Raw genomic sequence first — 25,965 nt, 5'->3', positions numbered from 1 at the left:
AATACATAGTATATTTTTATATTTTGTTTTTCACTAGAATATCTTCAATATAAGTATTCAAATTTTATGTTAAACAGCATAAAGATCAAACATTAATTATTCATTTTCTGTCATTATTTAGTCAGTCACTTTCAAATTATCCAGCAAAGTAGCACAGAGCAGCACATTCTTTTGAGAATATATACATACCAATTTAATGCAATTCTTTATGCAAATTGGTATAAATAATACAAAATGCCAGCTTGTTTAACCACAGTCCATAATCTTTATTTATTATTTTCTTTTAAAATACTTACATAATTACAGTATACTGAGTTAGAATCAAAGGACCACAAAATAATGTGTTGCAGATGACACCACTTGGCCTATTGTGCCTGTGTCAGCCACTTGCAAGAGTTATCCAATTAGTTCCACAATCTTGTTCTTTCCTCCAGCTCTGCACCATTCCTCTTCATTAGTATTTATCCAGTTTGTTTTCTAAAGCTGCTACTGAATTTACTTCCTTTAGACTTCCAGGCAAAGTGTTATAAATTGTTATGAATGTAAAAATAAAATAAAAATTTCTCTCTTGCATTTCAGGTTCTTTTGTCAATTATCTTCCACTGGTATTTTCTGGTTACCAGTCTGCTACCAGGGGAACAGTTTCTCTTGTTCATTCTGTCAAAATCCTTCATGATCTTAAACACTTCCATCAAATCTCCCCTTAATCTTATCTGGTCAAAAAGGACAACAACTCCTATTTCTGAAGAATTTCCATGTTCTTTCAATTCCTTCATCCCTGGAAACATTCTTGTAAATCTCTTCAGATTTTTTTCTAAGGCTTTGACATCTTCCCTAAAATCTGGTGAAAGAATTGGCCAGCTGAGGATTAAACAGAGATTTACAAAGGTTGGAACTTTTACACTTAGTGTGTCCAAATATAAACCAAAGGAATTTGTATAGACTTTCAACAGACTTCTCAAAGTGCCCAGATACTTATAAGGACCTGCATATATTTACCCCGGTCTCTCTGACTTTTGACCTCCTCTTAAAATTCAGCATTTACGCTTGTAACCCTCAGGTTTGGCCAGCAGCTTAATCCAGGGGATTCTGGCCTCCTGTCCAGCCAAACTTGAGAAATCTTATTTGGATGGATGCTGCGTGATGTGTCCCCTGTTACAAGTCAGTATCATGAAATAACAAACAGTACACAATATGCAATTAAACGATTGAGCTTTATAATTCTTAATTTGACTACAGGTTAGTAAAGAAACAAAACAGAAAAAGGGCCCATTCTCATGAAACAAACTAATGTGCAATATTGGGAACTCACGGTTTTCCTGCCTGTCCGTTCTCCATCGATTTCCCCCCCCAGCATCAACTCCTGACCCCATTCCAAGTCCACTCCATCCTGCAGACTGCGACTTCCCCATTGTGGCATCTTCTCTCCTTTTTCTGCCAAGCAGAAGACCGTGAAACCTTTGCTTGGGCACATAAGAAAGAAAATCTTCTCCCCTCATTGGCCAGCGCACATTCCAAAGTCCCCGCTATCTCTAGTCATAACCCAAACACTGCAGCTACAGAGAAACCATTACATTAGCAGGGAAACCTCTCCCAGGGCATTACACTTTTCCCCCACCAAATTTAGACATGTCCTTATGACTTCGACATAATTTGCCAACCCTTCCTACAAAACACAAAGTCCAACCAGGTGTAAAAGACAGTGACATAGCTTCCCAAATTGGTAGGGGCCATGCACTCTGTTCCCGGTGCTCTATGGGCCAGTCTATCTGGTGGTCTCCTAATTCTCTGAGACCTCCATTCCCCCTCACCTAACTCTTCAGATTCATACACTACTGGGGACACCTGGTCTACCTGGCAAGGTCTCCCCTGGTCTCTCACTCGTGCCCACTGGCAACTTGGGCCCCTCTGTCCCATGGCCAATCCCTGCTTCATCCCTCGCAGGGTCTCACTGCAACTGCGGCTGTCCACAGATATCCACCCCCTACACCTCAATTTCACCTGAGAACAGGAGAAGGGCTGGGAGTCTCTTCCTCAATCAATGGGGAGTTAGCAAAAGGCAGCATATACCACACATCTAGGTCCTCATCCTCCGAAATCAGTATCCCTCTCAGGAGTGGGGGCCTAACCTCTCCGGCTGTTGGCCCTGCAGTCGCCCCACGTTTCCGCAGAGTCCTCATACTAGATGTAGGCTCCAGTTCGGGCTCTATATCTACCTGCACCTCTTGTTCCAGGGGCAGCGGGTGGTCCCAATGGAGAATCTTGACAGGCCCATTCCCTGTCCATTCTCTGGTTTCACCCGGAAAACTGGTAGGTTTGGCATATGGCTCTCCACCACATAGGGTGTAGCTGCCCAGCGGTCAGCCAACTTATGCTTCCCAGGTAGCTCCAAAATCCTTACGAGGACTCAGTCTCCCAGCAGGATTTGGGAGAAACTCACCTTTTGATCATACCTCCTCTGATTTCCATGATTCTGCTTGGCAGCTGCAACCCCAGCTAATTCATAAGCCATTTTCAGCTCTGTTCTCATATCTGAGTGATTCAGATAAGTCCTTGGTGGTGAGTCATCCTCATCAGTCCCAAAACAAAGGTCAATGGTCAACCTCACCTGGTGCCCAAGCATTAGATAGTGGCTTCATTTTGGGTACAGTTGTAACTGTGGACCATATATCCAATATGTCGACTTCATCTTCTTTTTCTGCTGATCAAGGTCCCAAGTATGTCTAGCAAGGTCCGATTAAACCTCTCAGTCTGGGGATCACCTTGCGGATGACAGGGAGTGGTCCTCAGCTTCTCAACTCCAAGCATTCCCAGTAACTCACGAATGAGTCTGCTCTCAAAATCCCATCCCTGATCACTATGCATCCACCTGGGGAGGCCATAATAAATGAAATACTTCTCCTGTAACACTTTGACCACCATGGACACCCTCTGATCCTTGGTAGGAAAAGCCTGCGCTTACCTGGTGTAGTGCTCTGTAATGAATAAGACTTTTGCCATGTTGCTGGCATCGGGTTCTATGGACAGAAAATCCATACACACCAGGTCCAGAGGCCCCAAACTCTGCAAGTGGGACAAGGGAGCTGCCCACGTAGGCAGTGTCTTCTGCCATATGCATTAATGCATGACTTGCAGTATTCTTTGACCTCCGACTTCATTCAGGGCCAGTAAGACCGGTTTCTGAGCAATCAATGTCTTTTCAACCCCCAAGTGTCCAGAATCATCATGAAGTGACTTCAATGCGGTCCTCCTATATTTCTCCGGCAGAACCAGCTGGCAGTGCCAAGGCCAGTCTGGGGGCGATGTGACCTGGTATAGGATCTGGTTCCACAACTCCAAACCAAGGCCATTCTCTCAGTATTGGAGGCATTGCTGCATGTTTCATCTTCTCTGCCTGAGCAATGTCACCCTTTTCAACCACTAACCAAATGGTACCAATGCCTGGATTATCTCGCTGAACAGCTGCTACTTCTCCAGAACTCAAATCCGGCAGCTGACTTGTCTTCAGAGCAGTCAAGTTACAGTAAGCTTGTGGAGTGGCGTCTTCAGAAGCCCCAAATTGATCCAACATTCGATCCTGCCCCTCCTTTCCCTTTGCCTTCAAGGTGATGGCAAATTGACACATGGCCCGGGGCAGGAACGCTCTCTCACTCTTCATCCCTGTCCAGTCCCTCATGTGCCTATCGGGACAAAGCATCAGTGTTCCTGCTTCCCGGTCGGTACTTCAGGCTGAAATCACAGGCAGACAACGCCGCCAACCACCGATGGTCTGTGACATCCAGTTTCGCCGAGGTCAGGATATAACGGGCTGTCTGTCCTCACCTCAAACTTGGCCCCGCAGAGGTAGTCACTCAGCTTATCCCCCACCTCCCATTTCAACACCAGATATTCCAACTTGTGAGTGAAATAATTTTTCTCAGAGTGCGACAGACTCTGGCTGACAAACGCAATGGGCCTCAACCTGATCCTGATACAGGACACCCTGTAAACCCTCTCGGCTGGTATCCATGTGCAGTACATATGCCAATCTGGGGTCCGCAAGAGCCAGCACCAGTGCCTGGGTCAGCAGCTCCTCCAGCGTCTGAAAATCCTCCTCACATTTTGCATCCCACCTCAGTCCATAGGGCTCTGTTGGGCTAAGATACTCTCCACCCTCCCTTTCTTCCCCAAAGGAGAGTAACCACACAGGAGCTGGTTCAACACTTTCGCGTAGCCCTTCACGAATCTCTGATAGTAACCACAGAACCCAAGGAACAAGCGCAGAGCTTGTTGGGGTCTTGGCCAAGCGGTCAGCACCTCTAACTTAGCCAAATCTGTAATTACTCCATCCCGTGAAATTATGTGCCCAACATAGCTAATAGATGTTCTGCAGAACTGGCACTAGTCTAGGGAAAGTTTTAACCCTTCAGCTTTCAGGCAGCCCAGCACCTTCAGTATCCTCACTTCATGTTCTTCCAAGGTGGATACAAATACTTTGAGGTCATCCAGATATACCAATACCTCAAGCAAGTTCATATCTCCACCGTCTTCTTCATAACCTGCTGGAAGGTTGCAGGGGCTCCTGATATGTCCTGGGGCATCATTTCAAAGTAGAAGAACCCCAAGGGACAAATAAATGCCATCTTCTCTTTGTCATGTTATGAATGTACCACAGCTCTGAGGGGCCGAAGGGGTGGGAGCAGCCCCCTCCTTCCGGAGAATCGCAAGATCACTATTAATTTGGGTTTCGGACCCAGGAAATGAGAGACAATGCAACGGTTTTGACCATTGTTCTTAGAGACACCTGTGTGAATTGCAACTCCCAGCTACGTGCCAGCTACCAGGGACGTGGACACCCTCGGGCAATGTGGGGGTGGGGATTGCATCACCCTACTTTGATGGACATCTACAACTCTGCAAGTCAAGCTAAAAGGGGACTGCAGGAGGCGGTACCCCAGCGACGCACCAGAAGGACAAACCATCGGTCAGCGCTCCTGTGCTAGCGGGAAGCCATTCAAAGCCACGTGCGTTCTGTTCACCTTTGCCTGGGGAGCGGGTGGCTGATAACACCGAAAAGGACTTTGAACTAACAACGGGGAACCAACGCTCCCCTGATTCAACGGAGTTGCTTCATAAAGACCCGGGCAAGTTTTCCCTTTCTCACCAATCTCTCTCAAACACGTGAAACCCAGCGATTCCCAAAAGGCTGAAGCCTGCAGACTTCTGAATGACTTTTATATCTCCAACGGACAATATATTATCCCCTAGACAACAGTAGAGCTTATTTCTTAATGATGATTATTACTATACCCGTGCTTTAGATTGTGTATTGACAAAGTATATTATCTGAATTAACCTTACTTTTGTGCCCCCTTTATAAATAAAAATGTTTGAACATAGTGCCATCAGACTTCAATGGACCTCTCTATCTTTGCTGGTAAGTTATCCAGTTATGGGATACGTAACAGTCAGCTTCACTCACAGGGATCTGGTAATATCCATTCCTCAAGTCCAGTACACTGAACCACTTCACATCACTCAGACAGGCCAGAGCGTCATTGATCCTTGGGATTGTATACTGGTCAGGGATGGTGCATCTGTTCAGAGTCCTTTTGTCCACACATATCCGTATTTTGGAATTCTTTTTTCTGGACACTGCTATTCGGGATGCATGGGGGTTTGGGACTCGGTTATGATTCCAGCTTCCTTCATCTTACACAAATGTTGCCGAACGTCTTCCAGCTCTGCAAGGGCCAGTTTCCGTGACCTCTCTCTGAATGGAGTGTCCTCGGTCTCCCAGATAGTGTGACGAGTGCCCTTGGAACAACCCACAGTGAAAAAGACACCTTCCAGCTTCAGCATCTTCTCTACTGACCCCCTCTTCCAACCGGCAGGAACTGGGGAGTCTCTGAAGTTGAGTATCTTAGCGGTCAACTTACTCCCTTTTCCAATAGTTTCTCCTCAGCTTGTCTGACAGGGGCACTAGACATTACCGTCACCGGGGACAAGTATGCCAGGGGCATCCCCTGCTTGAAAGTGACCTCCCACTTTGTAGTGCTCCTGACAATTACTGCCACCCTGCTCGCCTGTACAACTGAAGGCTTCTGCAGTTCAGGCCTCACCAGTACCCCAGCAGGAAATCCTGACATCCCTCATGATCTTTCAGAGTGTCCACTAAGAGGGCCTCGTTCTCAGGCACTTCGGAAAATTTGGGGGTCCCCATCACTCTCACTACTTCCCCGGACTGTAGCACCATTGACTTCGACTGGGTAAACCACACAGTCCCTCGTCTAAATTAGGTATCTGACCTATTACAACCACGTATTTTCCTCAAAAGCAGCTCAAAACATGAGATGCATGGACCATGTTCCCAGAAAACTCTCCCCTTCTCCTTGCACACCCCCATGAGCCTCTTCACAAGAGGGGTGTTGGTCCCCACCAGAATTAAAATGCCACCCTTCTCAACAGGGTCCAGACAAACCAGTACTAATGTACCAAGGACCTCAGACACTCTCACATCGGCCTCCGAGAACTCTAACTTCACTGACAAATAACCATCGTATGGGTAATCACTAGCACTAAGCCCCCAGATGTCCATTGCCCAGAATAGTGTCAGTGGTAAATGCTTCAGATACCAGTTGTAAAATTAACGGTACAACAGCGTGACTAGCAACCCGGTGTCGAGTATGGCTTTAGCATGAATACCCTCTATCCATAGCGACACTCTGGAGTGTGGTCCCACCTTCAGGAATAGGGCCTTTCATTTTCTGGGTTTCCTTGGCACATTGCTGGGAACGTGTTCCCCCAGAGACACCAGGCCGTTCCCTCACTGGGTGTCCTTTAAGTTTTCCCAACCACTCTCTCTGCTTAGGTACCCGGGAGCTCACTCTCCTTCTTGTGTGACACCGGCTGTCAGCGGTCCTCGGCATTGTTTGTCTGTTTAGGGCATCTGCACCCTCCCCATCAGCTCCATTAAATGGGGGGGGTGGGTTACAACTGCTGATAACAGTGGAGACAACTCAGTTCTCAAATCTGCCACAGTCTCCTCTTCCACTCAGCAGGATAGGCTATCCATGGTCTACCATGTACATATCTATTCACTGCACGGGGACTACTAACGAGGACTGTACCCTGCTGATGGCCTCCCGCACCTCCGACGTGTCATCCTCCTCCTGTACCTCTCTGATCAGCTCAACAAAAGAAGGAGAGGGGCGCATCTTATGAGACTGTCAGAGACCCCAAGCAATCAGGTCCTGGGACTGGGCGCCCTTGATTATCTGGTCCATTCTTAACTGATCTACCTCAGCTGCCAGAATGACCCCTCTGCTCCGCAAGCAATTCAGCTGCCTCTCTAGCCAAAACATGTAAGCAGAAAGCTTCTCCCCCTTCTCTTGACTCGTGCCCTGAAACCCCGCCAGGAGCTCCATTGGGCTTCCTGCTGTGCCAAAAACATTTTCCAGTGCTCGCATGCAATCGCTCATAGTTGCTAGGGGATACCGCAACCTGACAGCTCTCACAACGTCAGCAGCTTGCCCACTCACACTCCCAACCAATCTCTGTCGCTTCACGTGAGAGTACTGCCATTCATCTAACCACTGAGAGGCCTGCTCCACCTAAGCCTCATACTTCTCATCCCCTTCAGGTGTGGGTGTTATTCCAGAGAATAGGCGGAGTCTACCATAACTGGGACTTTGAACCTGAGCATTTTTCCATTTATTAGCTAGAAAGGTAAGGGTGGATGCTAACTCAGAATTCTCACTCCTCACTGGGGGTTGGGGACTAACTAGACATTCCAAATCTGACCACTCCTTCCCCTCATTCTTCAAGAATGATAGAACCCAGTCTTTGAAATCTCCGCCCCCAGCTATTGCTAAGTCAGCGCTGGCCTGCATTAAAACGAGAGCTGTGCCCACTATTTTATCAAACCTCCACTCACAATTGCAACTTTAACCGTACTTAACAGGTGAATTAACAATTCATCCTGAGTACAAATATCTGCCCCACTGGTTCAATGATCAGGGTAATCACACAGCATCCAACGAAATCAGTCTGGGACAAACCCTGCATTATTATGTTCCTCTTTGCAAATTAATCTCCCAGCATTAACTTCCATTTGGCACGTGCCTTGCCATTTCACAATGTGCAGTATATTTACCTGAATTCTTTTGATATTCTCTTCAATGTTGAATACATTTTGACTTTCATGTCTTCTGTAAACTCGTGAAATAATGCCATTGTACTTACGTTCAGTTCTTGTAGATTTGTCACAAAGAGGATGTTCCAAATCTGATTTCCAGAGAATGCCACTGCATAGTTTGTTTCAGTCTGCTATTCAGTTGTACCATCTGCTTTCTAACCCTCAGCCAATTTATTATGCATATCAGCTCAATTTTGTTGAAAATCTTGATGATAGATAACAATTATTCTTTGAAAGTCTGTATAAACTCTCATCAAACACACTATCCTCATCAATACTATTAAATATTAATTGTTTTTCAAGAAGGATTTATCTTTAAGAAACATTCCTACTATCTCGCATCCAATGCAATTTCTCCTTCAGATTAACATTGGTAGGACTCTTTATTGGTGTTCCACAGGGGCTGTATTGGGACAACTTTTTACATTATATGTCAATGATTTGGATGATGGAATTGATGGCTTTGTTGCAAAGTTTGCAAACACTATGAAGATAGGTGGAGGGGTGGGTAGTGTTGAGCAACTAGAGAGTTTGCAGAAGGACTTAGACAGATTAGGAGAATGGGTAAAGAAATGGCAAATGGAATACAATGTTGGAAAATGCACTTTGGTGGAAGAAATAAAAGCATATACTACTTTCTGAATGGAGAGAAAATGGAAAAATCTGAGGTGCAAAGGGAGTTGTGAGTCCTCGTGCAGGATTCTCTAATGGTTAATTTGTAGATTGAGTTGGTGGTGAGGAAGGCAAATGCAATATTAGCATTCATTTCAAGAGAACTAGAATGTGAAAGCAAGGACGGAATGATGAGGCTTTATAAGGCACTGGTAAACCCTCACTTGGAGTATTGTGAGCAGCTTTGGGCCTCTTAGCTAAGAAAAGATGTGTTTATATTGGAGAGGGTTCAGAGCAGTTTCACAAGAATGAAAGGCTTGTTGGAGTGCTTGATGGCTCTGGCTCTTAACTTGCTTGAATTTAGAAAAACTATGGGTGATCTCCATTGAAACCTAGCAAATTTTGAAAACTCTCAATAGAGTGGATTTGGAAAGGATGTCTCCTATGGTGGTGGAGTCTAAGACAAGGAGAGGCTGCCTCAGAATAGAGGGACATCTATTTAGAATGAAGATGTGGAGGAATTTCTTTAGTTAGAGGGTAGTGAATCTGTGGAATTGATTGTCACTGGCGGCTGTACAGATCAAGTCATTGGATATATTTAAGCCAAAGGTTGATAAATTAGACAGTGTATGAAGGGTCAAGGGGAGAAAGCAGTAGGGTGGGGCTGAGAGGCAAATGGAACAGCCATGGTGAAATGATGGAGCAGACTCAATGGACCAATTGCCTAATTCTGCTCCTATATCTTATGATCTTATTGTCTTATTTTCTCTCCTGTAGTAAAAGGCACATGCAAAGCTAACATTTAGATCTTGCTCCAGCAGAAGGTCCCTAGTTCTTCATTTTCCCAGCCTTCCTTTGACATCTAGGTTGACATTTCCAGTGTGCAGATGCTCTTTGCCATTTCCCTTTCACTTTCAGTATGCAGTCTGTTTCTCTTCTGAGCCATGGACCATTTATTATAAATCTTTTTCATTTACCTTTCATTTGAATTATAGGTTTGGATATGTTTGCTTTTCCTCTCCTGGAAAGGAATCTGATCTAGACTGAAAGTCTAACGCTACTCCCATTGCTTATTTTAATTGTAAACTTTGGTCCCCGTCCATCTAAAATGGACAACTTCTCACCTCACTGAAATTATTCCATTCCCTTTTAATATTTCTACATTTGACTGTTCCTGATAATTAAAGCTGATAGTGGAACAATTACTGTGGCCTAAATACCTAAATAATCCTCTGTAGGTGATTATTGCTAGTGACCTTATTGAATAAACAAACAATATCTGGCACTTAGTTTCTCATTGGCAGTGGTACAACACATGATAAATTGAAGTGTATTCCCAATAAATAACAGATTAATAGGCGAGGCAGACAGGAGGACTGGCCAGTATTTATGATTAGTCTTTTCTTCCAACAGAGGAACAGGAGGCTGGGCCTCTTTTAGGACATCAACATTTTAAATGCATTTTCTTGTTCATACTGATTAACAGTACTTGATTTATTATGTAAATTAAAGACATAGTTTGAAAACCAACTGCTTGTAACATCCATCAGAGGCAACTGACTTGAATTTTTGATTCAGGACTCATCTAGGGACATCAATGAGAATTCGAGTTGCAAAGATTTTAGTGAGGACTCAATTAGCCACTGTTGTGATGCAATTTCTGATGGAACAGTCCTTCTATAATGACTGTGCCACTTCTTTCTAAAGGATTTTTTTTGAAGGAAATAGCAAAGCTAATTCCTTTCCCCAGATATTATACGTTTGTACTTCAGCATAAGATTCTTTGTCCAGAAAATGATGGGCAAGCGAAAAAAGTGGTAAGAAAGAAATTATCTTGAATGATAAAGAATTGTACATTTTCATCAGATATATAATTATTGTGGCCTGTATTTTGTGGAAGTATGCCTGTACTGGTGTTTTTCTCAATAATGATTTATAATTTTTCTTTTAAACTTTAAAAAAAAGTAAAGTTTTAACATCTTTCTGATGTTCAGGGTTCCTGACTTTTTAACAATTCCAGCTAATCCTCCTTGTGGACAGGACTTATTTTTACCACCACCCTATGATAATTTCACAATACTGAATGCATATTAAATGCTCCAGTTCCAACCTAAGGCATCTAACTGATGTCCTACTAAAATGTATCCATATTCAGATTTCTCCAGATAAGTCTAATCTTTTTTTGGGAGTGAGTGGCTGATGTGGGTGGTTGATTGTAAATTCTGGTATAATGTGCTTAAGATCAGATTGTTCAAGCTTGAGCCTTTTCTATTTTATTTTGGATTTATTCTCAGAGACGTTCTACCTATTGGTCCCTTGCTGTAAATTTCCAGTTGATGATTGTCAAATATTATATGAAGAACAAATAGATTGTAAATTTTACAAACCCTTTCACCAATAAACAAATAAACAGACTTTACAGAGTGTTGCAGGATTTTTAAAAATATTAATGACATGACATGTTAATTCATTAATGATCCCCTTTAAAATAGTATGATCAACAAACATCAGAAACACAGATATAAAAATAAATTCAATATATTTAATCAATTTTATTTGGTCATGAAACATTCCGGTCAATTACTTTTGGAAAGTACAGATGTGAAAATGATAGCTCTGAAATGCTGCTCATAAATAATTGATTCCGGGAATAAACTACCAAGCGATAACCAATTAAGAGTAGGTTGTGCTGATCCATGACTCAAAATCAATGCAGTCAACAATTATGCAAACATTTCAGAAAATGATGCTTTCATTTCCTTTGTAGTTACAATGGTGCCGTCATATGAATTTCCTTTAGAAACCATAAATAGCTAGCATCTTCCATTTGCAGGGTAAATACACATATGTATGATATAACTAATCACATACAAATTAAGTTATTTTTGAAAATATCTGGAAGCTAAAAGTAGAGTTCACTTGTTATCTCTTTTCATATTTCTATGAATTTAACACCATAAAACGTAGGAGCAGATTTAAGCCATTTGGCCCATTAAGTCTGCTCTGCCATTCAACCATGGCTGAACCTTTTGCTTTTTCCTCAGCCTCACTTCCTGGCCTTGCCCCGTAACCTTTAATGCCACGTCCAATCAAGAACCTATCAATCTCTGTTTTAAATACACCAAACAACCAGGCCTTCGCAACTGCTTGTGGTAACAAATTCACCACCTTCTGGCTAAAGAAATTTCTCTTCACCTCTATTTTAAGTGCACGCCCCTCTATCCTGAGGCTGTCCCTCTTGTCCTAGACTCCACCACCATGGGAAGTATCCTTTCCACATCTACTCTGTCTAGGCCTTTCAACATTCAAAAGCTTTCAATGAGATCCGCCCCCTCATTCTTCTAAATTCCAGTGAGTACAGACCCAGAGCTATCAAACATTCCTCGTATGATAGCCCTTTCATTCCTGAAAACATCCTTGGGAACCTCCTCTGAATCCTCACCAATGCCAGCACATTTTATCTTAGATGAGGGGTGCAAAACTGTTCACAATATTCAAGGTGAGGCCTCACCAATGCCTTATTAAGCCTTCGCATTACATCCTTGCACTTGTATTCTAGACCTTGAAATTAATGCTAACATTGCTTTTGCCTTCCACACCACTGATTCTACCCGCAAGTTAACCTTTACAGTGTTCTGCACAAGGATTCCCAAGTCCATCTGCATCTCCCTGTTGGATGTTCACCTCCTTTAGAAAATAGTCTGCCCATTATTAAAGTGTATGACCATGCATGATCAAACATTCTATTTCATTTATCACTTTCTCGCCAATTCCAAGATTTCTTTTCCAAGATGGTGACGTGATGCAGCTTGCAGCGGCCACTCCGGAGCTGATTATCTGTTATTTGTGAAGTGGGGTGCCGTGCGCAATCATAATCAATTGAAAATGGATTTGGGAGCGCAGAGGAACATCGGGAAATCTCCAGGAAGACCTTCTTCATTGCTGCTGCTGCTGTGAGGTCCAGGACTCTGCTGGGAAGAACAGGCCCCCAGTCCTCGGGGTCGCATAGCTGATGGCCATTGGCGGGGCCGTCTTAATACGCTCAGCAGAGGATGGTGCTCAGAGAAGCTGTGCCAGAGGGAATGGTCGTCAGCTTGGAGGTTCAATGGACTGTGGTCCACTGCGGTCATGTCGCTTTCGGTGTGTGCTGCGTCTGCGAGGCTGGGTTTGACAGAGCTTTCATTGTGTGCTGCATCTGTGAGGCTGAGTCGGGCGGCATGGAAGTCCATAGCGGGGGTATTCCCTTCTGCCGCCGGCGTGGATTGGTGAGTCTGTCGGGACCCTGGGGACTTGTGGAAACTGTGCGGTGATTTCTTTTGAACTTATAGTCCTTTAACATCTTTGGACTATTTTTACTGTGCCCATGGTCTGTTTTTTTATATAAATTATGCTATTGTTTGCACTGTTGTAACTATATGTTGTAACTATGTGGTTTTGTGCAGGTCTTGTAGCTTTAGTTTTTGGTCTTGTTTGCCTGGTGGATTTGGAGCTCCTTTCCGGGGAACGCACTAAAACGGTAGCGCAATATTAATATGCAGCAGCCTCTCTGGACTCTGGATTAGGGATTTCCAAACGTTACATGGATTTTCTGGTGTAGTCTGTTTTGTCATATGCTTTTGTGATATCATTCTGGAGGAATGTTGTCTCATTTTTTAATTATATTGCATTTGTGGTTTCTAAATGACAATAAACTGAATCTGAATCTGAATCTGAATTCTCCTAATCTGTCTTAAGTTCTTCTGCAGTCTACCTGTTTCCTCAGCATTACCTGCCTCTCCACCAATCTTTGTATCATTTGCAAACCTAGCAACAAAGCCATCTATTCCTTCACCTAAGTCATTGATATGCAACATAAAAGGAAGCAGTCCCAACACCGACCCCTGCAGAGCACCACTAGTCACTGGCAGCCAACCAGACAGGGAGCCTTTTGTTCCCACTCACTGCCTCTGACCAATCAACTATTGCTCTAATCATGCTAGCAAATTTCCTGTAATACCATGGGCTCTTAACTTGGTGATCAGCCTCATGTGTGGCACCTTGTCAAAGGCCTTCTGAAAGTCCAAATATACACCATCCACTGCATCCCCTTTATCTATCCTACTTGTAAACTCCTCAAAGAATTCCAGCAGGTTCATCAGACAAGATTTTCCCTTAAGGAAGTCATGCTGACTTTGTCCTGGACCAAGTACTTCATCACCTCATCCTTAACAATTGACTCCAACATCTTCCAACCACTGAGGTCAGGCTAATTGGTCTATAATATCCTTTCTGCTGTACTTTTTTAAAGAGTGGAGTGACATTTGCAATTTTCCAGTCCTCTGGCACTATGCCAGTATCCAATGCTTTTTGAAAGATCATTACTAATGCCACCACAATCTCTATCGCTACCTCTTTCAAACCCTAGGGTGCCATTCATCTGGTCCAGGTGACTTCTATACCTTTAGGTCTTTCAACTTTTTGACCACCTTCTCTCTTGTAATAGTAACTGCACTCACTTCTCTTCCCTCAAACCCTTTAAATCTGGCACACTGCTAATGACTTCCACAGTGAAGACTGATGCAAAATACAAATTTAGTTCATCTGTCATCTCCTTGTCCCCCTTTATTATTTCTCTGGTCTCATTTTCTAGTGGTCCTATATCCACTCTCGTCTCTTATTTTTTTTTTACATACTTGAAATAGCTTTTACTATCTACTTTAATATTGTTCGCTAGATTGCTTTCATATTTAATCATGTCCCTCCTAATGATTCTTTTGGTTGCTCTCTGTAGGTTTTTCAAAGCTTCCCAATCTTCCCTTTTTGATTCTGCACCCTTAAAGCATGGATACTCACCCTGCTGGCTGCAATTTTGTCCTGTGATTCTCTGTCCTCTGTCTTTGTCCTCTGCACCAGCTTATCACCTACACATTTATCTGCCAATTCATCTTGTTTCTACCCTCACAAGCGCATGGCACAGTAAACAATCCAGAAATTACTACCCTGGAGGCCCTGCTTCTCAGCTTTCTGCCTAGCTTTCTAAATTCCCTCTTCAAGACCTCCTTGTATTTCCTTCTTATGCCATTGGTACCAAAATGCATCAAGACATCTGGCTGCTATCCCTCCCCCTCCAAAATGCTGTGGATGCAATACGATGTCCCTGACCCTGGCAGCTGGAGGCAACATACCACCTATGTGTCCCATTCACGTTCACAGAATCTCTTGTCTGTTCCTCTGACTATGAGTCCCCTATCACTACCCCTCCCCTCTTTTTCCTCTTTCCCTTCAGTACCACAGACCCATGCTCAGTGTCAGTAACACAGTCTCTGTGGCATTTCCCTTGGAGGTCAAACTCCACAAGGATAATAGAGAGGCCCTGTGCTAATTAACTATTCACATTTCCATTCCTCCCGACAGTCACCCGTTTACTCACCTCCCGCAACTTAGGGGTGACTACTTCCCTGTAACTCCATTCAATGATCTCCTCACTCTCCCATACAAGCTGTAGGTCATCCAGCTGCTGCTCCAGATCCCTAACACAGTCTTCAAGCAGCTGTAGCCGGATGAATCCTCATGCAGATTTATGTAGTTCCCTGGGAGACTCTAGGCCTCCCAGGACTCCAACATCCTGCATGAAAAACACATAATGGTCATTTACTACACTAGGTAGTCAAAGGAAAATAGGGAACCCTAACAGAAACTTACTCAGAGCCAATGCCTCTTTTAAGCCGAAGCCACCTTTGAGTCAAAGCCTAACACTCGTACTCTCACCACTGGCCTACACTCAGCAATGGTTGCCCCAACAATAGCCACCTCACTTGTCCCTTCTGTACCTCTAAACAAGCGTCGCTGACCTGTGAAAAACCTCATCACTGTGGTCTGCTCCTGCCACTTAATGGGCCAACAGAATTTAACACTAAACATTTTGTTTATTCTATTTTTCAGATAGTTCCTTAAGGTTTCAAGAGCCAGGGAAGATAGTGGGAATGACATTCCACTACCTATTAAATGCTCCCAATGGTGTGTGTCTCAAATAGCCTCTGACAACCAAGTCCAGCTTTTCACGTGCAGCTTAGTTACTAAGCTCGATGGAACAATTTCTGCTGATAGGAGAAGGGGCAAAGGAGAAGGTTTACTGAGCCTTAAATGTGGGCACAGGTTCATAAACAATGAGTATCGGGTGAAAATAATAAATAAAAATAAAGCAGATATGGCGGCTACTTCCAAAAGCTAGATGCACTTGATTGCTCAACAGATAACTGGATGATGTGTACTGAACAAATTGAGCAGTATTTTAAAGCAAATGAAATAGCCAATGAGAAATGAATGCCAGTATTGTTAAGTGCAATAGCTGGAAAGAAATACAGTTTGCTTGGAAGTTTAACTGGTCCATAAATAGCAAGCAAAATAAGTTTTACTGATATCATGAATGCAATGCACTAACATTTAGAAACAAAACAATTGTTGATTGCAGAATGCTTTAGGATTCATAAGTGGAATCCATAGGAAGAGGAGTGTTTATGTGGCTGAATTGAATTGTCTGAGTATTGTCATTTCAGTGACAGGATTAGTGATCAACTGAGATCCTTTAGTTCGAGAAATCTGACAAAAACATTAAAAATATCCTCTAACTGAAGCACAACTCACATTTGAAAGAGCAGTTGAAATTGCTGTGTCAATGGAAACAGCAGCCAGAGTCACAATTGAGTTGCAGTCAGGAATGAAAGTGAATGTGATCAAAATTGCACCATCTAAACAGAAATCTGCTTAGCTGAAGATGTTGTGTTATTCTTGTGGCAGGTGCTCACATACACCTAACCAATGCAGGTTTAAGGAAAACCTGCAGAAACTGCAACAAAGTAGGCCAGTTACAAAGAGCATGTCAGGCAGACAAAAGTAAATGGGAGGCACAGAGAAGAGACAGTTGCAGTTAGAAAAGAGCAGTGATCTGCATGCTGTTGAAGAAAGAGCTGATGATGAGAAAGACACAGGACTGAGTAGCCTTGAGATTTACAATCTGAAAACTAGCAAGCAAAATGGCTTACACCAGAAGTGAACAGAAAATTAATTAAAATTGAATTGCATACTGGCTCAGCTGTTTCAGTCATTCCTCAAGGTGAGTTTGAATGGCATTTCAAAGATACAGAGATGAAGCCTGTATCCAACTAAGAACTTACATTGGAGAATAGATAACTCCTTGGGAATGACATTTGTAAGAGTGAAATAGAGCAACCAATAAGTTTGTGCTTTATTGCTCAAATTTAGTTGTCATTTAATACTCATGAATACAAACAAATGAAATGCTGGGCTTGTATTTGGTAAAAACAGAAGGGCAGCATTGCAGAGCTGTGACTGGCTGAGACAATTTCAACTTGATTGGAGGTCAATCCACAATTTGCATGCCACGTCCTCTGAAACAGAGCTAGCTAAAACCAAGAAAGGTACTGAATGATACCACAGCAGTGTTCAAGGATAGCATTGGAAATCTCAAATATTTCAAGGGTAAAATGGCGTTAAATGAAAATGCCACACCCAAGTTTTACAAAGCCAGTCTGGTTCTTTATTCTATCTGTGATAATGTAGACAGTAAGCTAGAATGCCTGGAAGCTAAAGGAAATCTTTCCAAGGTTGAATGGACCACATGGGCAATACCAGTTGTCCCAGTAGCCAAGAAGGATGTGTCAATCAGGATCTGCAGTGATTTTAAGGTCACTGTCAACCCAGTACAGAAAGTAGATCAAAACTCTCTGCCCAGGATAAAGGATATCTTTGCAAACTTTTCTGGAGGGGAACATTTCAGCCAAGTGGACTTAGCTGAGGCCTGTCTAAAGATGGAGATGGAAGAAGTCCAAGGTGTTTCTCACATTAAATACTCACAAAGGGTTATATTGCTATTATATGCTTAAATTTGGAGTAGCATGTGCAACTGCACTCTGGCAGACAGCTGTGGACCAGGTGCTGCCCAGGTACTTAGTGTTATTTGAATGACATCATTGTTACCATGAGGATGACAAGGAACATATCCAAAATCTCAAGGCAGTGCTAAAAAGATTAGAACATTATGGGCTCAGAGTACGACATGACAAGTATGAATTATTTAAACCAAGCATCACTTACTGTAATCACACCATTGACGCACACGCAGTTTCACAAGTGTGCTGACAAAATTCAAGCACTGGTGGATACCCCAAGGCTAAAGAACATGTCTCAGTTGGGTCCTTTTTAGGATTTGTCAATTACTATAACAGGCTCCTGGCCAAACCTGGCTACTGTGCTTTACCCCTTGAACTCATTACTACAGATTGGGAAGAAATGGCAATGGACAAAACAGTGCAGTGCGGCTTTCAGAAAGGGAAAGCACATGGTGACGTTAGACACTACTCACACATCATGTTCACATTGTCCATTGAAGCTTGATTGTGATTCCTTTCCTTATGGTATCGGTACAGACATGTCTGATGTTATGAGTGATTAATGTGAATGCACCATACTCTTTGCATCATGTTATTGCTGTAGAGAAAAAATATGCACAGATTGACAGAGAAACCTTGAGTTTGCTTTGGGGTGTAAGACATTTCAATCAGTACCTGCTGGGAGAGCGTTTACCCTCATTACCGACCATCAACCACTGGTGTCCATTTTCAATCCACAGAAAGGTATTCCACTAACAGCAGCAGCACTAATGCAGAGATAGGCTCAGTTTCTTAAAGTACACAATTACAAGATCGAATTCAAGAAGGAAACTAATCATGTGCTGATTGTCCCATTTACCATTGGAAAAGGAATGCCTGAAGAATTTATGAAAGAGGACACTCTGCTTGACATATTCTGTCTAATAAATAAAAGTCTTCCTATTATGACAGAGATGATTCAGAGAGAAACCAGAAAAGTACACATTGTCTCAGGTCTACATGTCCCCCCAAAATATGACTAGAAAGCAATACATTACATATTTGAGTTGAGGCGCATTCTATATTGATTTGGAGTGTATAGCTAAGCAGGGAGAAGTGTACTTTTTTCAGTATTTCAGTAATATTTGAGTAATATTGTAAATATATTGTTTGAGTAAGCTTTCTTTCTTTGATTGCGTAGTTCATTATGGGTTATATGTAAGTATGTGAATGGCATACATAGTTACATCATCACATCATACATGAGCAGCTCAATAAAGACATGGATAAATAACTAAGTAGATAACTAAGTAAGTAACTAAGCACAGCCTGGCTCCTGCATTTTTCTTTCAATTAGTTTCTGGAGTTACAAAACTTAACAATATGCAAATTGACAGAGTTGTAGAAAGCAAAAATGTTTGTCTAAGGCTATTGCACTAGGAGGATCAGGCGGAAAGTTGGTCAGAGCATTGGTAAATGGAATATCATCCTATTCCATCATCCTGACAAGTACAAAGTGATTATTTTTGGAGGGTAGGAAGTACACTCTGAAGGGATCCGATGGGCCATTGAGATGCTCCTTGGTAAACTCATCCTGGACCCATTGCAGCACAGGATTTACTGAGTGACAGATGCTTTTGCACATTGATAGAATAAAAATTGTGTTGGCACGTGGCTTAAAGGGCAAGGCATCAGACTAGTAACCTGAAGGTCACTGGTTCGAGCCTCAACTGAGGCAGCGTGTTTGTGTACTTGAGCAAGGCACTTAACAACACATTGCTCTGCGATGTCACCAGTGCCGTTCCCTTGAACAACATCGGTGGAGTGGAGAGGGGAAGGCCTGCAGCTTGGGCAACTGCTGGTCTTCCATACAACCCTGCCCAGGCCTGCACCCTGGAAACTCCAGGCGCAGATCCATGGTCTCTCGAGACAAACGGATGCCATCACCACCAGAATAAAAATTGTCGTTTGTTGAGTTATTGGATGGAAATGGAGAGTACAATGAAGGAAATGGCTGTAAGTTGCATGGAACTTTCTTCATAGATACAAAAACCTCGTGTAAAGGGGGTTTCTTCTTTTTTCTTTGTTACTGTGTATGTAATCAAAATGGCTTCTTTGTTTTGTTAAAAGTAGGAATGCTTTGTTGCAAGAGAGTGCTGGAAACTTGTTTGGGTTAAAATTTACTGATAACGAGGATTGTATTCCTTTGTAAACCAATTGGGATTAATGTTGTTCTTTCTTTTGAGTCTGTAAGCTATTGTTGGCGGGCTTTTGGGGAGATCGGCGCAAGGGGGTGAGAGAGAGAGGATGCAATGCTGTAAGCTGGGCAAGGAATGGACCCCAAGCAGGGGTCCGAGGCCAGGAGGTACTCTGAGGAGAGGAGATGAAGCTAGATATGCTTGGTTGACCACTTCGGATGGTCCTGAGCTGCGAGTCGAGGAGTTCGGAGGGGATCGAATGGTGGCCAGAAGACTTCAGTAATTGAGCTCCAACGGTTGTGCACAAAGTGGTTTGGACTTTGATAAGTTTGGCGTCTTTTCTTTATTTTTTTTTCTTCATATATATTGTATCGTTATTAATTACTTAGTTATAGTAACCTTTATAAATTGTACTCATTTAATCGCTTATGGTGTACTGTCTGTTTTTGGGCGAGGCGGGGACATCACACAGCATCCACACCAGCTGGTTACCCAGTTTGGCGGGGCCGAAGGCTGCTCCCCCTAGACGGGAACGAGCTGAGCGAGCCTGAGGCGACCCAGGGGGTACATTTTGGGGGCTCATCCAGAATTGATTTCTGTGGAAGCTGTGTGATCACCCTCTTTAAAGTATGTCTGCGGCAAAGAGCTGGTGTGCCTTTGCGGGTTTGCAATTGCTGGTTATCACTGCGTGTGTGTTGGGTGGGGTGGCTGCTGTTGGTAGCTCGGAGGTCGTTGTTTGAGTTCCGACTAGTGCTAACGAAATGGTAGTGGGACCACGGGCTGTCTGTACTGTTTGGAGAGTGAGGAGTGACAGGTTGGGATGTTTCAGCAGTGGTAGGCTCTGCCCAGTTGTTGGAATAATGTCCAGCCCTAAAGGGGCGGAGGCGTGGGCGGAGCGGACCTCTCAGTTGTTGGGTGAGTGGCAGTGCTTGGCTGAGAGAAAGCAACAGGAACTGGTTGAAAGTTTGAGTAGGCGGGCTGGTGACGTTGTTAGTACTGTCAGGCGCAATTACCTCGAAGTGACAGCTGCCAGTTCTGGGAAAGTGTGGGAAAATGCATGTGGTTCGACTGAAAGTCAAATGCCGCAGCTGGGGGGTTTATCATATCCGTGGCAGGAGGTTGGTGGAAAGTTTTTAGGGTATCCCTTTTGGCTAGGGGGGCAGATAAATTGCTTGCGGTGCCAAGGGGATCTGTCAAGGGGATCAGTTGTTCCGTTGATCCGAGAGGTGTAGGGAAACTTGGAGGAGGCCCAGTGGGGGAACGGCTTGGGGTCTCTGGGGGAGCATGTTCCCAGCAATGTACCAAGGAACTCCCGAAAGGAGCAGACCCTATTCCTGAAGGCTTAGAGGGACCAAGCGCACAGGTGTTGTTACGGATGGATGGAAGTCAAGTTAAAGCCATCCTCGACACCGGTTTTATAACCGTTATTGGAAGCATTTACCCTTGATGACATTGAGGGCACTGGAGGTTTGGGGTACCAGTGCCGGTGATTATCCAGACGACGGTTGTTGGTCAGTGAAAATGGAGTTCTTGGAGGCAAAAGTGGAGGTGACTGAGGTTCATAAATCATTAATGCTGATGTGTCTGGACACTGTTGAGATGGGCAGCGTTTCTGTTCTAGAGAGAACCAATATCCTGCTGGTGCGCTTGGGGGCCTGCCCGGAGGAGGCGGGTGAGTGCTTTTTGGAGGCATTGTTGATGCACCTAGAGTTTCAAGCTGCTTGTGTGGACATGTGTAGCAGTATTGGGCCGATACCGAATTCAAACAAGAGCCAGTGGTGGTACGGCCTGGGGGAAGTATCTGAGGGTGAGACCCTCTTAGTGGACGCTGCAAAATACCACGAGGGAGGGGAGTTGACCGCTGAAGACACCTCGGAGAGAGAGAGGTTGCGGCGACTGGCCCCTGAAGCCATGGAAGATGTAGGCAGCGTGTGTGTGGATTATATTGCGTTGAAGAGGCGCACTGTCAGTGACCAGAATATGGCCCTGAGGGCTGAAGAGGCAATGGCCTATCTGAGTGGTGCGAAGTGGTTTAAGATGCTGGATCTGAGGAGTGGATGTTGCCAGATCCCAATGAGTGAGGCCAACAAGGAGAAGACGGCCGTTATAAATTCCCTAGGAGTCTTCCGGTCCGAAAAGATGCCACAGGGCATATTTGGAGCCCTTGCAACCTTCCTGCAGGGCATGTGGAAGACCATGGGGGATGTGGAGGCATTTGGAGTTTTGGTGTATGTGGATGATCTCTTGGTATTTGGATTTGCCTCAGGAGAATATGAAGTGAGGTCGTTGCAGGAGCGGCTGAGAACTACAGAGTTAAAGCGTTTTCTGGACACGTGCCAGGGATGGCGAAGGTCGCAGCTCGTGAGTGACTGTCTCTATGGAATCAAGTTTGAAATGAAGACGGAGTTACTGGAGAAAGTTGATCGGGAAGAAGTCATGAGGAAGAAAAAGCTGGAGAGAAGTGCAGTGAATACTGAACAGGAGGCTGAAGAGACTGCAGGAGCAATGCAGGCCACATGTTTCTGTTTGGAGAAGATCAAACAGCAGCTACCGATCGCAGAAATGAGGAAGAATACAGATTCAATGGATAATGTGCTTGATGTGTGGTACATGCTGCCTTTTGCTGACTTTCCCTCGATTGAGGAAGAGACCTTTGGCCCTTCTCCCACTGAGTCAGGTGTAGCGGGGAGGGTTAGCTGTGTGCAGTGGGAGGCATGAGTGAAAGGTTGAGAGAGGAGTTGGTAGTGGGCCCAAGGTATCCCCAGTTGTGTTCTAGCCTGAAGGGTTTAGTTGAGGGGGTACAGAGGTCTCAGAAGGATTAGGGAACTCCCAGTTAGTTGACCTAAGTAGCGCCTGAGGAACAGGGCGTGAGGTTTACTGTGTGGGGAGGAGATGCCACTGTTTGTGCTTGGGTTACGGTGTGTTGACAGGAAAGGTGGGGAGTTATTTAATAGTCATGAGGACATGACTTTTATCTGGTGGGGGAGAGTATAAAGGAGGTTTCTTCTTTTTTCTTTGTTACTGTGTATGTAATCAAAATGGCTTCTTTGTTTTGTTAAAAGTAGGAATGCTTCTTTGTTGTGAGAGAGTGCTGGAAGCTTGTTTGGGTTAAAATTTACTGATAACGAGGATTGTATTCCTTTGTAAACCAATTGGGATTAATGTTGTTCTTTCTTCTGAGTCTGTAAGTTATTGTTGGCGGGCTTTTGGGGAGATCGGCCAAGTGGGGGTCCGAGGCCAGGAGGTACTCCAAGGAGAGGAGATGAAGCTAGATGTGCTTGGTTGACCACTTCGGATGGTCCTAAGCTGCGAGTCGAGGAGTTCGGAGGGGATCGAATGGTGGCCAGAAGACTTCAGTAATTGAGCTCCAACGGTTGTGCACGAAGTGGTTTGGACTTTGATAAGTTTGGCGCCTTTTCTTTATTTTTTCTTCTTCATATATACTGTATCGTTATTAATCACTTAGTTATAGTAACCTTTATAAATTGTACTCATTTAATCGCATATGGTGTACTGTCTGTTTTTGGGCGAGGCGGGGACATCACACAGCATCCACACCAGCTGATTACCCAGTTTGGCGGGGCCGAAGGCTGCTCCCCCTAGACGGGAACGAGCTGAGCGAGCCTGAGGCAACCCAGGGGTTTACACTTGTTTAACTCAAAGTGTATCTGGTGGAGGTAAAACATGAAAAATCAGAAGTCTATGTGCAAAATTAAGTCTTTACTTTTTGGTTGCCTGAATTGCTAGAGGCTGTTTTACTGCTGCATTTCTTTCAACATTCAGTTTTTCCCCATTCTATAATTATATTTTAAGATTTTCAACCACAAAATTTTCAAGAGTTCTCCAAGACTAATGAAAGAGTTAAAAGTAGCAGAGCCTACCTTTTTATAAAAAGGCAAATCATCTTCTGCTGGTAGGAATGAGCTATTTTGTTATATTGATTCTGGGTTGATTGCTAATAATCCTTCTGCTTTAGGAGGACCTGCAATTTAAGAAAGTTATAATTTCATTTCATTTCAACTATCATCACTTTATGACAAAATCTAATTTTACTTCAGTCTAGTGTGATATAAGTTATTAAAACCAACATACAAGTTGTATACTAGTGTTAAATCATATGAACCTTTATTTAAGGAGAGTTCCTCTGAAATGGAATGAACCACATTTGTACTCATCACATGCTTACATTTAATATTTTCTGTAAAGAAATCCTCTTGATCTAGATTAAGTAAAGGCAATTAAAGTTATGAATGATGGAACAGATCTTTTAGTTTTCCTACAAGACATATTAAATAGTTCTCTGGAGGCAGTTTGTTGGTTACACAAGCTACCCATGACTTAACACAATACCAAAACACATTTTCAGACCTAGGGCCAAAGCTTCAGACTTGGCTGTATTAGATTCAATACCACACTCTATTAACCTCCATGTGTTGCTGGAAAGCTCAAAGAAGATTGGTAAACAGAGCTAGATGAAGTGCAAAATAAGCAAGATGTACAAAGGGGCTACTGTTGGTGGCCTATGGCCCAATCAGGGTGATGGGACTGCATATCATTACAAAGGAGCAAAATGTAAGGGAAAATACATGAATGGGAAATTTATATACAATGGTTTTGATTTACTCTTGCAAATCCTTGCAACAGATCTTGAAGTGGAAAATAATACACTAAAAATTAATTCAGTTATATTAACATACATAATGGTTATCATACTTGTGAGCAGGCGGTTAAAAGCGGGAATGTATCATGAATAGAATCCAGTTACAATGGATGGGAACTCAAGCTGTCGATAGTGAATGAAGTGGTTCAAGCAATTTGTCATCTGCCTGCTACTCCAATCCTCACTCACAAATGGATTTTTAAAGTCTGCGTTCTAATTTCCAAACATCCCAGCAAACTACCATTATTTTATTTTCTGGGTTTTACAACTATGAACACTCCAATAGATTTGTAAGTGGCTGGCTTATAAAATCTAACGTAAATATTTCTTTGCAAGCAATGCATGAAATATGTTGAGTAATTTCAGTATAGGTATTTGTGCACTGTTCTGTGAGTGATTTTAGTGTTTAATGTCATTCGGAACAAGATCACAATTCTGGCAGTTATTTACAAAACCCAACAATAAAGCAGGTGACTTCTGAAATATCCTCTTTGGGTGATCCTTGCCATTAAGATTAAGAATGAACCTCATTGTCACCACTATGATATTGAAGAAAAAGTTGCTCTTTTTCAACCAGGTGGCAAGAGTGGGGAACTGGGCAAAGTTGACTGGAAAAGGACTGTAGTGTTCTCATTCAGGTGTAAGAACTCTGAGCTAAACACCGAGGTAAACCGTAGTCAATGAGGGTACGATCGCAGTAAGATTAACCGTTTACTGTTCACTCTTCCACATTAATGTATAGTGAAAACTGTTGCTAAAACAATACAAAATATATACAGTATTTGTTTCCTTCTTGGGATCACATTTACATCATAAATACTTGTAAAAGTAAAACTACAACAAACTATATTACATTAAAGTCTCATTAACGTACAACATATAGTCAGAATCGACCTACGTCATCAACTGGCTTTAAATACACTTCAACACAAACTGTTCAGTAACGCTTTCAATAACACAAGGAAATAAACTTTATCAACCATCATTACTTTTAACAGAAACAGCGTTAACATTTTTACTTCAACATATCGATTATCTTAGGAACTTACTGCATTGCTTCTATGATGTTTCTTAGTGCGTAGAATGAAAACTTTTCTCACGCTGATCCTGCACACACAAGCCCCCTCCTTCCCGTTTCTCCAAACCAGTATTTTCCCACAAGAGGCGGCGAAACTGGGTGTGACGTCATTGAATGCCGCGATAAATCACAGACAACGAATTTACTTTCAACAACCTTAACTTTAGCTAGAAAATAATTACAAATGAATTACTAAAGTGAAAATGTAAGAAAGCTAAACAAATGCCTTAAGGGCAACACAGGGACATTTGTAGAAAAAACAGTAGAGCAGCAATGGCTGGAGTTTCTGTGAAAAATGAGGGAATGGAAAGATATATTCCAAGTAAGAAGAAATTTTCAGAGGGAAGAAGGACACTATTGTGGCTGACAAGTGA

The 25,965-nt window shown here is 43.2% G+C and overlaps 1 long non-coding RNA gene across 1 annotated transcript; it reads right to left on the bottom strand.

Annotated features, from left to right (window-relative positions):
- Positions 1-256: 256 nt before the first annotated feature.
- Positions 257-25,896, bottom strand: LOC132379586 (uncharacterized). Its single transcript, XR_009507480.1, has 4 exons — positions 25,563-25,896; positions 23,735-23,835; positions 18,150-18,274; positions 257-861 (listed from the first exon to the last, which is right to left on the bottom strand). It is a non-coding gene; the product is annotated as an uncharacterized LOC132379586 (long non-coding RNA).
- Positions 25,897-25,965: the final 69 nt, after the last annotated feature.

Source organism: Hypanus sabinus, chromosome 22 (genome assembly GCF_030144855.1).
Source record: "Hypanus sabinus isolate sHypSab1 chromosome 22, sHypSab1.hap1, whole genome shotgun sequence".
In the NCBI taxonomy this organism is placed as follows: Eukaryota; Metazoa; Chordata; class Chondrichthyes; order Myliobatiformes; family Dasyatidae; genus Hypanus; species Hypanus sabinus.
Note: the sequence above shows the minus strand (reverse complement) of the source record. Positions and strands in the feature narration are given on the sequence as shown.